Source organism: Tachyglossus aculeatus, chromosome 3 (assembly GCF_015852505.1).
Source record: "Tachyglossus aculeatus isolate mTacAcu1 chromosome 3, mTacAcu1.pri, whole genome shotgun sequence".
Taxonomy (NCBI): Eukaryota; Metazoa; Chordata; class Mammalia; order Monotremata; family Tachyglossidae; genus Tachyglossus; species Tachyglossus aculeatus.
In genome coordinates, this window is record NC_052068.1 from 60,085,762 (window position 1) to 60,101,340 (window position 15,579).

Below are 15,579 nucleotides of genomic sequence, written 5' to 3' on the forward strand. Positions count from 1 at the left end.
GTGCTTGGCACATAGTAAGCACTTAACAGATACCACAAAGGACTCACAGTTAATCCCCGTTTTAAGGATGTGGGAACTGAGGCACAGAGAATTTTAGTGGCTTGCCCAAGGCCCCATAGCAGACAAGTGGCAGAGCCGGGATTAGAACCCAGGCCTTTCAGATTCCCAGGACCATGGTTTAGCCATTAGAGCATGTGGCTTCTCTTAAATTCCAACACTTTACATTCCAAAACTTCATTCATGGCACTGCTTCGAGTCCTGCAGAGTGGATCTTCCAACTGGGTTACAGTACTGGTACCAGAGAAGCAGCGTGGCTCATTGGAAAGAGCCCGGGCTTGGGAGTCAGAGGTCATGGGTTCAAATCCCAGCTCCGCCAATTGTCAGCTGTGTGACTTTGGGCAAGTCACTTCACTTCTCTGGGCCTCAGTTACCTCATCTGTAAAATGGGGATGAAGACTGTGAGACCCCGTGGGACGACCTGATCCCCTTGTAATCTCCCCAGCGCTTAGAACAGCGCTTTGCACATAGTAAGTGCTTAATAAATGCTATCATTATTATTATTATTATTACTATCGGATGGCTCCAAGACTACAGTGAGGATTCGGCCCCCTTTAATGCTCAAAACCACAAGGAAGCAGCTTGGTCTAATGGAAAGAGCAAGGGCTCGGGAGTCAGAGGATCTGGGTTCTAATCCCACCTCCACAACTTGTCTGCTATGTGAACTTGGGTGAGTCACTTTGCTTTTCTGTGCCTCAGTTCCAATATGGGGATTCAATATCTGTTCTCCCTCTTACTCTGAGTTTGGGACAGGGACTGTGTCTGACATGATTGGCTTGTATCTACCCCAGCAGAGAACAGTGCTTGACACATAGGAAGCGCTTAACAAATATGAAAACCAAACAAAACAAGGAGTCGTCTTAAAATACAGAAACTACGTGAAAATAAACAAGTCCCCTCCAAAAATATGCTTTCCACTAAACTGAGTCACAGGCTTGCCATTACTGGGAAACGGTGGCTCGCATATCCTAGGGTTGCACGAATAAAAACTCTGCATCTTTAAATAGTTTTTACATTGGTCATTTGAAAACTACTGAAAATTTAATGGGTATGAATGTTATTTTGCTCTTCTTTTGACAAGAAAATGATCATGATGATCTCTCCAAAACCCATAAACATACCAAGAACATACACTCAGGAAAGAAACGACGATGTGCATCTGGAAGAGGACATGATGATTACAATCTGGGGACCAGAGGTGCTTTCTCATACCTAGTGAAAACCCTTAAATCCTGGGACTGAGTTAAAGGCAGGTCAAATCAATAGCTAGCTTAGATGGGAATGGATTAACATAACCCTCTTGGAGCCCATATTCATTTCCTAGGTAAATGGAAATGAAATAATGACATTAGGACAAACCAAAAATGGAGCCACTGCAGATCAACACATCCCAATACCAAAGCTTCAATTACAGACAGTCCAAGAATCATCATTCAGACCAATTCCTGAATCTTATTATTCACCCTAAAACCAACCCTCGCCCTCACCCTAGTCTCTAAAACTAACTAAAAGAGAGACTGTCTAGTTTGGAAATAATGATTCAAACAATTGAACCATAATTGTTGTTGTTACTGACTTTTTTTGTACTGGAGATTCTTGGTCAACCATAAGGAATTTTAGGGTAATTTGCTTGTAGGCCTTTTGGTGAACTTTTATTTCCAAAGAACTGTTGATTTTCTTTTCCTTTTATTTACGGTTTGCACCTTTTCTTCATCTGTTTGCTACATTGTACTCTCCCAATTGCTTAGAACAGTGCTCTGTGCACAGTAAGCTCTCAATAAATATGAATGACTGTTCAACCACTTTTTATGTGCTAGTTTATATCTATCTGTCCTTACAATTGTCTTCAAGGGAGGAATTTTACTTTTTTTCCTTTATGTTCCCCAAGTACAGTGCTCAATGCTTAGAATAGTGCTCAGTGCTTAGAACAGTGCTTGGCACATAGTAAGCACTTAACAAATACCATAATTATTATTATTATTGATTCGATGCTCTGCTTCTTCCCGTACCTCCCTTTTGACTCTCCCTCCTCTAGCCTTTTCCTTACATTTTTTCCTTACTGTCAGGAACACCCCCACCGCTCAAATGGATCAAATTATGATCTGCAGCTCTATCCACTAGACCACTCTGCTCCTTGATTTGTGACTCCTATTTTATAGCTGCAGAAATGGGGGCAAAGAAAGAGAGATACCGGAAACTCCCTAAAGTCCCAGCCAGGCCCCATGCTGTATTCTCCCCACCGGGCTAATAAAAATCATTGCCCCAGAAAATGCCACTTGAGCTTCACTTTGAAGTTCCATCGATTCGGCTGCAAACTTTCATAAGGTCTGGGCATAATTCCGTAGCGATTAAAGCATGTATTAAACAACCCGGCAGTCTGATAGCTGCTCATTTGGTGTTCAGTCAGACCCTTCAATGGAACGCTGGCCTCTCTTTCTCCAAAGACCCTGAGCAAATAGCCCAGGACTGACAGCAAGCGCTCTCCTGTTAGAATGGTTATTGACTTTTACAGCATAATTAATTGGGTTTCGAAAAGCGGACCCACTGCTGGCCGAGCCGGCTTTTGATGAGAAGAGGAATGCGCCAAAAGTGGAAAGAAGCTAAGCCTGGAGCTCTCCGCTGCCTGAAAAACTTCTCCATTATCCTAGGATCGCCAGGGAAAATCCTCTCCCCAAGGTAAAGCCCAGAAGTACACACTCTCTTGTGTGGGATTCCCAAACAATCCCGCTTCTCAATCGATCTCATTTTCAGAGGCCCCCAGGGTAACATGATGTTAACTGCTATAGAAGGTAAAAGCAGATGTGCCTGGATGTGGGTCTGGGGATCCGTTCACTTGGAAATTGGAATGACTGAACCCCAAGAAAAAGGAGGTTCTCCCCAGGCGTTTCATTTTCTGGTTCCCTCTGGTCCTCTTCCCCCACCCCACCCCCAGCCCTCCCGATCTCCCCACTGGGAGAGGAGGAAAGATTTAGACTGGATAGAGAGAAAACAGCAGCTGCTGTAGAAGATGCGTGATTCCACGCTCCCTCACCTCCCCCCTACCGACTGCGGCACTCAAAAGGGGACGATTACAGAATTATTGTAATTAAATTGCCATTCCTGACAGCCAGATTAGATTTTACTCCTAGAGACGGTGACAGAAGGAACGTTATTACGGAAAACTGCAAAATCATTAACGAGGCTGTTGGGGGTTTGTTTGGGGGGCAGGAGAGTAAAAGACACGATCGTGGAGCAGTGGTTTAGAATGGCTCTGTATGACTGTAAAGCGGGATGCTGTAGACACAGAAAATGGGGGTGGAACTCGAACCAAATAAAATTGCTTTGGGCTTTAACTGAATCCGGGTCTACACCGCACTGACACCACCTTATCTTCCACCTCAGATCCAGAGACATCCCCTCTAATGCTCAACACCTGCTTAATCAGTAATCAGTGGTATTTATAAGTGCTTACTGTGTGTAGAGCACAGTACTAAGCGCTTGGGAGAGTACGATATAACAGAGTGGGTAGACACACTCCCTTCTCACAACAAGCTTCCAGTCTAGAGGGGGAGACCAACGTGGATAGGCATTCGGGTATCCTCTGTGTTGTGTAGGCTAGAAAGGAACTGTCTGTTGGGACAAGGATAACGGCTTTAAATCAAGACTGAGAGCAAGGAGAGAAGGTGGTCACAATAATAGTGATGGCATTTGTTAAGCGCTATGTGCAAAGCACTGTTCTAAGAGCTGGGGAAGTAAAAGGTAATCAGGATGTCCCATGTAGGGCTCAGACTTCATCCCCATTTTACAGATGAGGTAACTGAGGCCCAGAGAAGTAAAGAAAGAGCCCGGGCTTTGGAGTCAGAGGTCATGGGTTCAAATCCCAGCTCTGCCAATTGTCAGCTGCGTGACTTTGGGCAAGTCACTTCACTTCTCTGGGCCTCAGTTCCCTCATCTGTAAAATGGGGATTAAGACTGTGAGCCCCCCGTGGGACAGCCTGATCACCTTGTAACCTCCCCAGTGCTTAGAACAGTACTTTGCACATAGTAAGCGCTTAAAAAATGCCATCATTATTATTATTATTATTAAAGTGACTTGCCCAAAGTCACACTGCTGACAAGTGGCAGAAGCGGGATTAGAATTTATGACTTCTGAATCCCAAGCCCAGGCTCTTGCCACAGAGCCACGCTGCTTCCCCAATCCACAACCAATGATACCGTTTGTCTAGTCCACCCAGCCAGTCAAAACAGCGAAGGAAATCCAAACCACTCTGTTCCTTATTTATCTGTTGCCAAATTGTACTTTCCAAGCGTTCAATAAATACATTTGAATGAATGAATGGGAGGGGAGAAGGTGACTGGGATCTGAGGCGAGAAACCCACAAACGCTCACTGGACACGTGTTAGACATGTCCTGCCCCCAGTACAAGCAAGCTGCATGGGTGAGCACATTGGGGGAGCACCAGGAGTAGGCTGGGTAGAGAAGCAGAGTGGTCTAATGGTTAGAGCACAGGACTGGAAGTCAGAAGGACTTGGGTTGTAATCTCAGCTCTGCTAATTTTCTTCTGTGTGACCTTGGGCAAATCATTTCACTTCTCTGGGTCTCGGTTCCCTCAGATGTAAAACAGGGACTGAGACTGTGAGCCCCATTTGGGACATGGGACTGTGTCCAACCTGATGGCCTAGTTTCTAGACTGTGAACCCGCTGTTGGGTAGGGACCGTCTCTATATGTTGCCAACTTGTACTTCCCAAGCGCTTAGTACAGTGCTCTGCACACAGTAAGCGCTCAATAAATGATTGAATGAATGAATGAACTTGTACTTCCCAAGCGCTTAGTACAGCGCTCTGCACACATTAAGCGCTCAATAAATACGATTGAATGAATGAATGAAAGATTCCGTGCTTTTCCAGCGCTTAAAACAGTGCTTGGCACACAGTAAGTGATTCACAAATACCATCATTATCTACTCCAGCGCTTAGAACAGTACCTGCTGCGTTATTAGTACTTAAATACCATACAGAAAAACCCCCAAAAAACCCAAACAGCCATTAGGCTAGCAGCATCTCTGACTGCTCTGCAGGGGGATCCCAATGGCTTCCAGTTAATTCAAATGTCTTTACTGACCTCTTAGGATGCAGAGATCCCTAGACTGGGTTCCTGCCATGTGCCAAACTCTATACTGAGTACCAAAAGTGTGAAGAGCACTGTCTCGTGTGCCTAGTCGTTAGTTGCCTAATTCGTTTTGCGTGGAGCACTGTTCCAGGCAGAGTACAACAGAAGTCAAACACTCGGGAGAAATACAGACGTCCACTGAGGAGGCAAGTCTCGGGAAGGAGTGTAAGTCAATCAATCAATCAATCGATTGTATTTATTGAGTGCTTACTGTGTGCAAAGCACGGTACCTTGGAAGAGTACAATATGAAGTCTGCTTCAATTGCCGTTTCTGGAGGCCATGGAGGGAACGGGATCTCCCTTTCTGACTCCTAGGAAGATGTTGCCGGTCGCCAGGAACTAAATAACCTTTACTTATTTATCTTTTAAAATGGTATTTGTTAAGCGCTTTAGTATGTGCCAAGAACTGTACTTAATGTTGGTAGATATAAGATAATCAGGTTGGACACAGTCCCTGCCCCACACGGGGTTCACAGTCATAATCCCCAATGTACAGATGAGGTAGCTGAGGCACAGAGAAGTTAAGTGACTTGTCCAAGGTCACCCAGCAGACAAGTGGCAAAGACGGGATTAGAACTCAGGTCCTCTGAGTCCTAGGCCAGTGCTCTTTCCACTGGGGTCCGCTTTCTGCACGATTCATCCCATGTAAGTTTTCTCTGTGCTCTTTCAAGGGTTGCAACAGGGAGCAAACTGAAGTGATGCTTTTCACTGTTCCATTCCCCACTCTGTTGTCCAACAAGAAAGATGTTGATCTTACACGTTACCTAGTATGTTCCCCCGTGAGGAGCACAGTACTTGACACAAAGCAAGTAGGCAATAATACTGGTTTAAAAAATTATACAAATAAAATTGTTAGCAGGTTGGGATACAACAGGGCACGGGAAGCAATTTTGGTTTTCCCCTGCAGTACCAAGCACATAGTATAGTGTATTGCACTTAGTAGGAACTCAATAAATAACATAAATCCACACATTCCCTCACTCGGGAGATGCAGTGCTTACATCATGCTTTGATTTTACTTGCTCTACAGGATTTGGTCATTTCTCAACGCTAAGGGAAGAGATGGTGTCTACGTTAAGCAATGTAAACCTGGGGTCTCGTGTCAGTGCTGTATCAGTTTTGTGATGATTTGTAGAGAAAGCCAAAATAGCTAAAAAAAAAAAGAGGAGCAAAGGGGGAATGCCATCCTTTGTGTTTTCATGGGGTTCAATGCCCCACTGTAGGATGGAATTCGGGATGGAAGGTCCCATGGCCCAGTGGAAAGAGAATGCGATCAGGAGTCCAAAGAGTCGGGTTCTAATCCCAGTTCTAACACTAAACTGCAAGTGACCTTGGGTAAATCACAACTTCCTGGAGCCTCAGTTTTCTCATCTGAAAATGGAGGTAACAGCCTTACCTCCTAGGGATACTGTGATGATAAAATGAGAAAAGTATTGTGAACACACTGAGTGAAAATGAAGAAGCCCCTGAAGAATTCAAGGTAGTGTGATTAGCAGTTGAGCTTTTGGTGGCTCTCACTCACCATCGTGTCCCTAATGACAATACGAATTGTAATAATGGTATTTGTTAAGCACTTCTCATAGGCCAAGCACTGTACGAATACTGGGGTAGATTCAAGATAATCTGAAAGGACCCAGTCCCTGTTTCACATGGAGCTCTCAGTCTAAGTAAGCAGGAAAATAGGCATGGAATTCCCATGTTGCAGATGATGAAACTCCTCTCTCCCACACCAATTCTGGCCTCCCCAAATCCGTTTCCCTGTGTCTGCCCAAAATGGAAATGTTGATTCTGAATCGGTGAGATTCCACTTGATCCAAATCCTGCTTTGTGCATCTAAGACAGGGTGCACATACCAACAGGTAGGTGAAAAGGCTGAAGTCCAAACCACAGGCCTTTTGCTAGTTTGGTGCAAAGGATAATATTTTGGCTATTTCTTATCATCTACAGACTTCTACAGAGAGTCAAACTGCAGTGTCTGCAGAACTGTGACTTTGGAAACGACACCCACAGAGCTGTGTAACTAATCCCACAAACTGGCTGACCGAAGAGGTAATAATAATAATAATAATAATAATAATAATAATAATAATAATAATAATGCTACTTAAGTGCTTACTATGTGCCAGGCACTATACTAAGCATTGGGGTGAATACAAGCAAATCGAGTTGGATGTAGTCACTGCCCCACATGGGGCTCCCAGTCTCAATCCCCATTTTACAGATGAGGTAACAGGCCCAGAGAAGTGAAGTGACTTGCCCTAGGTCACCCAGCACATATGTGGCGGAGCTGGCATTAGAACCCATGAACCTTCAGACTAGCCGGGCCACCCCGTCCTCCCATCCTTTTTCTGCTAGGGCCCACTGGGTCGGACGCCGCAGAACGGCTTCTGACTTGCTTAAGGCCACATAGCAGAGAAGTGGAGGAGCCAGGATTAGAACCCAGGTCCTTCCGACTCCCAGGCTTGGGCTCCATCCACTAGGCCAAGCTGCTTCTCTTCACCACCATCACACCCATCACCTAGGAGTCAAGGATTTGGTCAAGTTCACACGGCAGGAAAGTGGCGGAGCCAAGATTAAAACCCATCCTCTAGGACACGCTGCTTCTCTCCATGCCCATCACCACCATCACGGTGGAGTCAGTCAATTGCATTTATTGCGTGTTTATTGTGTGCACAGCACTATACTAAGTACAACATAACAATAAACAGACACACATTCCCTGTCTGAGACGAGCTCACAGTCTTTCAGCCCCAGGGAGTGGGAGACAGAATCCTCACTGACAGCAAAAGGCAGTGTGGCCCAGTGGATAGAGCACGGGGCTGGGAGTAGGAAAGATCTTCGTTCTAATCCTCGCTCCGTCATTTGCCTGCCGTGTGAACTTGACCAAGTCCTTGACTCCTCTCTCTCATTCAACCTACATATTTAATCCAATGCTAAATCCTATCGGCTCAACCTCCACAACATCGCTAAAGCCCTCTCCATCCAAACTCCTACCATGTTAATCCCAGCATTTATCCTAACCCACCTTGATTACTTTATCAGCCTCATTGTTGACCTCCCTGCCTCCTGTTTCTCCCCACTCCAGTCCATAATTCACTCTGCTGCCTGGATCATTTTTCCACAAAAATGTTCAGTTTATGTCCCCAGGCTTAATGAACAGCCAATGCATCCACCTCCGCAACAAACAGAAACTCCTTTCCATTGACTTTAAAGTACTCAATCCCCTTGCCCCCTCCTACTTCACCTTGCTACTCTCCTACAACCCAGTGCTCACACTTTGCTCCTCTAATGCCACCCTTCTCAAACCAGTGCTTAGAATAGTGCTTTGCACATCCTAAGCGCTTAATAAATGCCATTATTATTATTGCACCTCCATCTCAACTATATCACTGGCAACCTCTCACCCACACCCTGCCTCTGGTTTGGAAAGCCCTCCCTCTTCTTATCTGACAGATACTGGCTCTCCCTCGCTTCAAAGCCTTATTGAAAGCACATCTCCTCCAAGAGGCCTTCCCTGACTCAGCTCTCCTTTCCTCTTCTCCCACTCCCTTCTGCATCACCTTGATTATAACCTTTATTCATCCCCCCTCCCAGCCTCACAGTACTTATGTACAAATCTGTAATTTTATTTATTTATATTGTCTGTCCCTCTCTCTGGTATGTAGGCTTGTTGTGGGCAGGGAACGTGTCTATTAAACTCTTGTATTTTATATTCTTCTAAGCACTTAGTACAGTGCTCTGCACACAGTAAGCGCTCAATAAATATGACTAATTGACTTCTCTGTGCCTCACTTTCTTCATCTGTAAAATAGGGATTATTCACTCATTCATTCAATCGTATTTACTCAGCACTTACTGTGTGCAGAGCACTGCATTAAGCACTTGGAAAGTACAATACAGCAATAAAGAGAGACAATCCCTGACCACAATGGGCTTATAGTCTAGACTAAAAACCTGTTCCTCCTCCCCCTTAGATTGTGAGCGCCATGTGAGATGAGGACTGTCCAATCTGATTATCTTGAATCTACCTTGACCATTTAGCAGAGTGCTTGGCACACACAGTAAATGCTTAACAAATATTATTATCATTATTAATAATAATTCTATTGACTTATGAAATGGATTAGAGCTCACTGGTGTCCTCTGCTGAATTCTCAAAGAAACAGTCTGTTTCACGGACACAGACTGTGCCTGTTATTCTTATAGGTCATCTGCATACATCCAGAGCTCATAATAATAATAATAGTTCATTCCTTCATTCATTCAATCATATTTATTGAGCGCTTACTGTTTGCAGAGCACTGTACTAAGCGCTTCAGAAGTACAAGTTGGAAATGTATAGAGACGGTCCCTACCCAACAGCGGGCTCACAGTCTAGAAGGGGGAGACAGAGAACAAAACAAAACATATTAACAAAATAAAATAAATAGAATAAATACGTACAAAATAAATAAATAAATAAATAGAGTAATAAATACGTACAAACATATATACATATATACAGGCGCTGTGGGGAGGGGAAAGAGGTAAGGCGCGGGGGTGGGGAGGGGGAGGAGGGGAAGATGAAGGAGGGGGCTCAGTGTGGGAAGGCCTCCTGGAGGAGGTGAGCTCTTAGTAGGGCCTTGAAGGGAGGAAGAGAGCTAGCTTGGCGGATGTGTGGAGGGAGGGCATTCCAGGCCTCAGGGAGGACGTGAGCCGGGGGTTGACGGCGGGACAGGCGAGAATGAGGCACAGTGAGGAGATTAGCAGCAGAGGAGCAGAGGGTGCGGGCTGGGCTGGAGAAGGAGAGAAGGGAGGTGGGGTAGGAGGGGGGCGGGGTGATGTAGAGCATTGAAGCGGAGGGTGAGGAGTTTTTGCCTGATGCGTAGGTTGACTGGTAACCACTGGAGATTTTTGAGGAGAGGAGAAACATGCCCAGAGTGTTTCTGCACAAAGACGATCCGGGCAGCGGCGTGAAGTATGGATTGAAGTGGGAAGAGACAGGAGGATGGGAGATCGGAGACCAGGCTGATACAGTAATCCAGTCGGGATAGGATGAAAGACTGAACGAGCAGGGTAGCGGTTTGGATGGAGAAGAAAGGGCGGATCTTGGCAATGTTGCGGAGGTGAGACCGGCAGGTTTTGGTGACGGACTGGATGTGAGGGGTGAACGAGAGAGCGAAGTTGAGGATGACACCAAGGTTGCGTGCTTGTGAGACAGGAAGGATGGTAGTGCCATCAATAGTGATGGGAAAGTCAGAGAGGGCAGGGTTTGGGAGGGAAGATAAGGAGTTCAGTCTTGGACATGTTGAGTTTTAGATGGCGGGCAGACATCCAGATGGAGATGTCCTGAAGGCAGGAGGAGATGCGAGCCTGGAGGGAGGAGGAGAGAGCAGGGGCAGAGATGTAGATTTGGGTGTCATCAGCGTAGAGATGATAGTTGAAGCCGTGGGAGCGAATGAGGTCACCAAGGGAGTGAGTGTAGATAGAGAACAGAAGGGGACCAAAAATTGACCCTTGAGGAACCCCTACAGTAAAGGAATGGGAGGGGGAGGAGGAGCCCGCAAAAGAGACTGAGAATGAACAGGCGGAGAGATAAGAGGAAAAACAGGAGAGGACAGAGTCCGTGAAGCCAAGGTTGGATAGTGTGTTGAGGAGAAGGGGGTGGTCCACAGTGTCGAAGGCAGCTGAGAGGTCGAGGAGGATTAGGATAGAGTAGGGGCCATTGGATTTGGTAAGCAGGAGGCCATTGGTGACCTTTGAGAGGGCAATTTCCGTGGAATGTAGGGGACGGAAGCCAGATTGGACGGGATCGAGGAGAGAGTTGGCATTGAGGAATTCGAAGCAGCGCGTGTAGACGACTCGTTCATGGAGTTTGGAAAGGAATGGTAGGAGGGAGATAGGGAGATAACTAGAAGGTGCGGTGGGGTCAAGAGAGGGTTTTTTTAGGATGGGAGAGATGTGGGCATGTTCGAAGACTGCGGGGAAGGGACCAGTGGAGAGTGAGCGGTTGAAGATGGAAGTTAAGGGGGGGAGAAGGGACGGAGCAAGAGATTTCATAAAATGAGCGAAAGATTTCATAAAATTTCATAAATATGTACAAGTAGGGAACACATCTGCCATCTCTGGTGTATTGTACTCTCCCAAGCACTTAGTACAGTGCTCTGCACATAGTAAGAGCTCAATAAATACCATTGGTTGATTGAATAAATACCATTGATGATGATGATGATGGCATCTGTAATTTATTGTAATGTCCGTTTCCCCCTCTATCCTTGTGAGCAGGAATTGTGTCTACCTACTCTACTGAACTGTACTCTCCCAAGTGCTTAATACAGTGCTCTGCAAACAGTTATCACTCAATAAACATCAGAGGGACCGACTGATTGCACGTTAAACAGCAAAGTCGCCAGTGTTGCCCCCGTAGTGGCCAAACAAGTGTAGGACCAGGGCCTGAGGGAACAGCGCCCAAGCTGGAAAGAGAAGGGTCAAATCTCCAACTGTGCTTTTAATCTTGCCATTAGGTGTATGTTTATTTACTGCTCTGATTGGGTAACAAATAATGATATTTGTTAAGCACTTACTATGTGCCAGGTAGAGTCAGAATTAGAACCCATGACCTTCAAGCTCCCAGGTCTGTGCTCTATCCACTACGTCATGCTGCTCCTCTATCTACCTACGCTACTATTGTTTTATAATATTATATAATATTATTATTATTATTGTGCTCTCCAAGTGCTTCGTACAGTGCTCTGTACACAGTAAGCGCTCAATAAATCCTACTGATAATAATAATAATAATAATAGTAACTGTGGTATTTGTTAGGCGCTATGTGCCAAGCCCTGTACTAAACTCTGGGGTGGATACAAGCAAAATCAGGTTGGACACAGTCCATGCCCCATGTGGTACACATAGTGTTAATCCCCATTTTACATCTGAGGTTACTGAGGCAGAGAAAAGTGAAGTAACTTGCCGAAGGTTTCACAGCAGACAAATGGCAAACGCAGAATTAGAACCCAGGTCCTTCTAACTTCCAGGCCCATGCTCTATCCACTAGGCAACACTGCTTCTCAATTTCGGCCCATTTCAGGACTCTGCTCACAGTAGGTGTGTGATACACAGTAGGTGCTGACTGAAGTTTTATGCCCAAACTAGGCAGTTAATAAATATGATTACTACTACTACTGCATTCAGTAGGCATCCAGTAGAGAGTTTTGCACCCAAAAGGTGCTCAGCACTCAGTCAGTTCTTCTATAACAAGTGTTTTCACTACATGATTTGGTTAGAACCAAATCAAAGAGATAGGGCACACCCTTCCCATAATGCACATCTGTTCTGGGAATGCAGTGACCTATAAAAAGGCACAAATAGAAAGTCAGTGCAGGAAGAAAGTTGCGCATTGATGCGTGCCACGGTTAACGCATGATGCGTGTATGCTTCTCAGTCTCGGCCTCAGCTCTGTGGTAAAATCCAGTCCAGAACTTTGTGTTCCATTCTGTTTTTGAATTTCCACAGTGCAGTACAATAGCCTTTAGTGACAAAGGATGTAAAAGTATTCTGCTAGACAAGGACATAACAACAACACAATTGGGAATTTGTATCGACAAATGTCAGTCAGAAGGTTACCTCTGAACCATTAATAGCCCCCTAAATCATCAATTTCCACTGAATCAGCTGGAGAGCAGTGTGGCCTAGTGGAAAGAGCACGGGCCTGGGAATCAGAGGATCAGACCGGGGCTCTGATCCCGATTCCACCATTTGCCCCTGGCCCGTGTTCTAACTCTGGCCCGGAATGCCCTCCCTCCTCAAATCCGTCAAACAATCACACTTCCCCCCTTCAAACCCCTACTGAAGGCTCACCTCCTCCAAGAGGCCTTCCCAGACTAAGCCCCCCTTTTCCTCAGTTCCCCTCCCTTCCTCATCACCCCAACTCAGTCCCTTTACTCTAACCTCCCTCCCTGCCCCAAAGAACTTGTATATATATATAACACACACACATATATATATAATTCTATTTATTTACATTGATGCCTGTTTACTTGTTTTGATGTCTGTTTACCCCCTTCTAGACTGTAAGCATGGTATGGGCAGGGACTGTCTCTCTTTATTACTGAATTGTACTTTCCAAGCACTTCACTTCATACAGTGCTCTGCACACAGTAAGCGCACGATAATAATAATAATAATAATAATAATAATAATGGCATTTGTTAAGGGCTTACTAAGTGCAAAGCACTGTTCTAAGTGCTGGGGGGGATACAAGGTGATCGGGCTGTCCCAGGTGGGGCTCACAGTCTTAATACCCATTTTACAGATGAGGGAATTGAGGCGCAGAGAAGTTAAGTGACTTGCCCAAGGTCACACAGCAGATATGTGGCGGAGCCAGGATTAGAACCCATGACCTCTGACTCCCAAGCCTAAATATGATTGAATGAATGAATGAATGCTCTTTGATCTTGGGCAACTCACTTCACTTCTCTGGGCCTTAGTTTTTTCTTTCGTCTATAAAATGGGGATTAAGACTGAGCCCCATGTGGGACCTGGACTGTGTAGCTTGTATCAACCCCAATGCTTAGTACAGTGCCCAGTACAAACTAAGCACTTAAACATAAACGATAAAAAAAGGCCCAATGATTAATGTGATTTTCTCATAACACAATGTTCTTCAGGAACACAACAACCAGGTTATAGTAGACCTGACTGTACTACTGATTGAATGTTTGAACAAATGAATGAGGCATGACATTTCACAACCTTATCTTGACTTCATTTCACTCAAAATACACCCATTTCAGCGTCAGCCAATCTGCCATGAAGTCACGTGCTGAGCCAGGTCTAGGATGACTATTTTGTCTTTTCAAAACAATTGAAAAAGACTTGTGCTTGGCTTGTGCCTGGGGTTTAACATCAAAATGAAAACACATAGGGAAAATAACTTCACTTTACCATCTGGGAGGAACTGATAAATTCCCTGAGCCTGTTGTTTTCATAGGCTCTGAAAAATCTGACTTTACCGTGAGAAATACATTTACGGCTTTTTCGCATTGTTCTGTGCTTTTTTTACTAGGTATCAACCATGGTCTATTATGTACAGCTTATGTAGTTCATTCCTCTGCAGAATACACCGTGCATCAATAACAGAATACACTGACTAAACTTGAATCAGCAGCAGAAGGAAAACACGGGGGAATCGGCATTTTAAGATTCAATTCAATGACACTTCTCCATCTAAACTGGTATCAATCCAATGCTCATGGTAGGACGAATCCCTAAGTCCCTACAAACAATAATAGTAAGAAAATAAAGTGGCATTTATGTCCCTGGTGGGCCTTTTCCAAAAGACCCCAATTGACTAATTAATGGTAAATATTTGTTAATGCTGGCTGACCCTTAGTCAGTCAGTGACAATTATTGAGTGCTTACTGTATGCAGAGCACTAGACTGAGCGCTTGGGAGAGTACAATACAATAATAAACAGACACATTCCCTGCCCACAATAAACTTAAGTACTCCTCAAAGGCCATCACACTAAAAATAAAATTATTTATTTTACTTGTACATATCTATTCTATTTATTTTATTTTGTTTATGTTTGGTTTTGTTCTCTGTCTCCCCCTTTTAGACTGTGAGCCCACTGTTGGGTAGGGACTGTCTCTATATGTTGCCAACTTGTCCTTCCCAAGCGCTTAGTACAGTGCTCTGCACACAGTAAGCGCTCAATACGATTGATGATGATGATCACACTGCTGTCATCAATAATGCTACCTTATGACCTCTATATGTTATGCTCTGATGTATCCCTGAAAGTCGTCTATTAAAAATGGCATGAGTCAGGAGGTGAAGGCCTCAGCTTTTAGACTGGAAGCTCTCTGTGGGCAGGGAATGTACCTACCAGCTTTGTTACACTGTACTCCTCCCAACCACTTAGTACAGTGGTCTGCACACAGTAAGCATTAAAAACCAATGATTAACTGATTGATGGATTGACTGAGCCTCAGTCTTGCCACTGGCCTGTGTGACCTTGGATAATAACAATAATTATGGTATTTATTAAGCACTTTCTATGTGCCAAGAACTACTCTAAGGACTGGGGTATATACAGGTAACCAGGTTGTCCCACGTGGGGCTCACAGTCTTAATCCCCATTTTACAGATGAGGGAACTGAGGAACGGAGAAGTTAAGTGACTTGTCCAAGATCACACAGCAGACAAATGGCAGTGCCGGGATTAGAATCCACAACCTCTGACTACTAAGCCTGGGCTCTTGCTACTAAGCCACGCTGGATGGGTTGCTTGTCCTCTCTGGGCCTCAATTTCCTCCTCTGGAAAAACAAGGACAACAATCTCAGCCTCTCCCTGCCTCAAAAGGATGCTGCAAAGACTGGATAAGTA

General features: G+C 44.9%; 1 protein-coding gene across 1 annotated transcript in view; it reads right to left on the bottom strand.

The window, feature by feature from the left end:
- Positions 1-15,579, bottom strand: part of OXCT1 (3-oxoacid CoA-transferase 1) — a 132,035-nt gene that overhangs the window by 18,872 nt on the left and 97,584 nt on the right. The window lies entirely within an intron of this gene.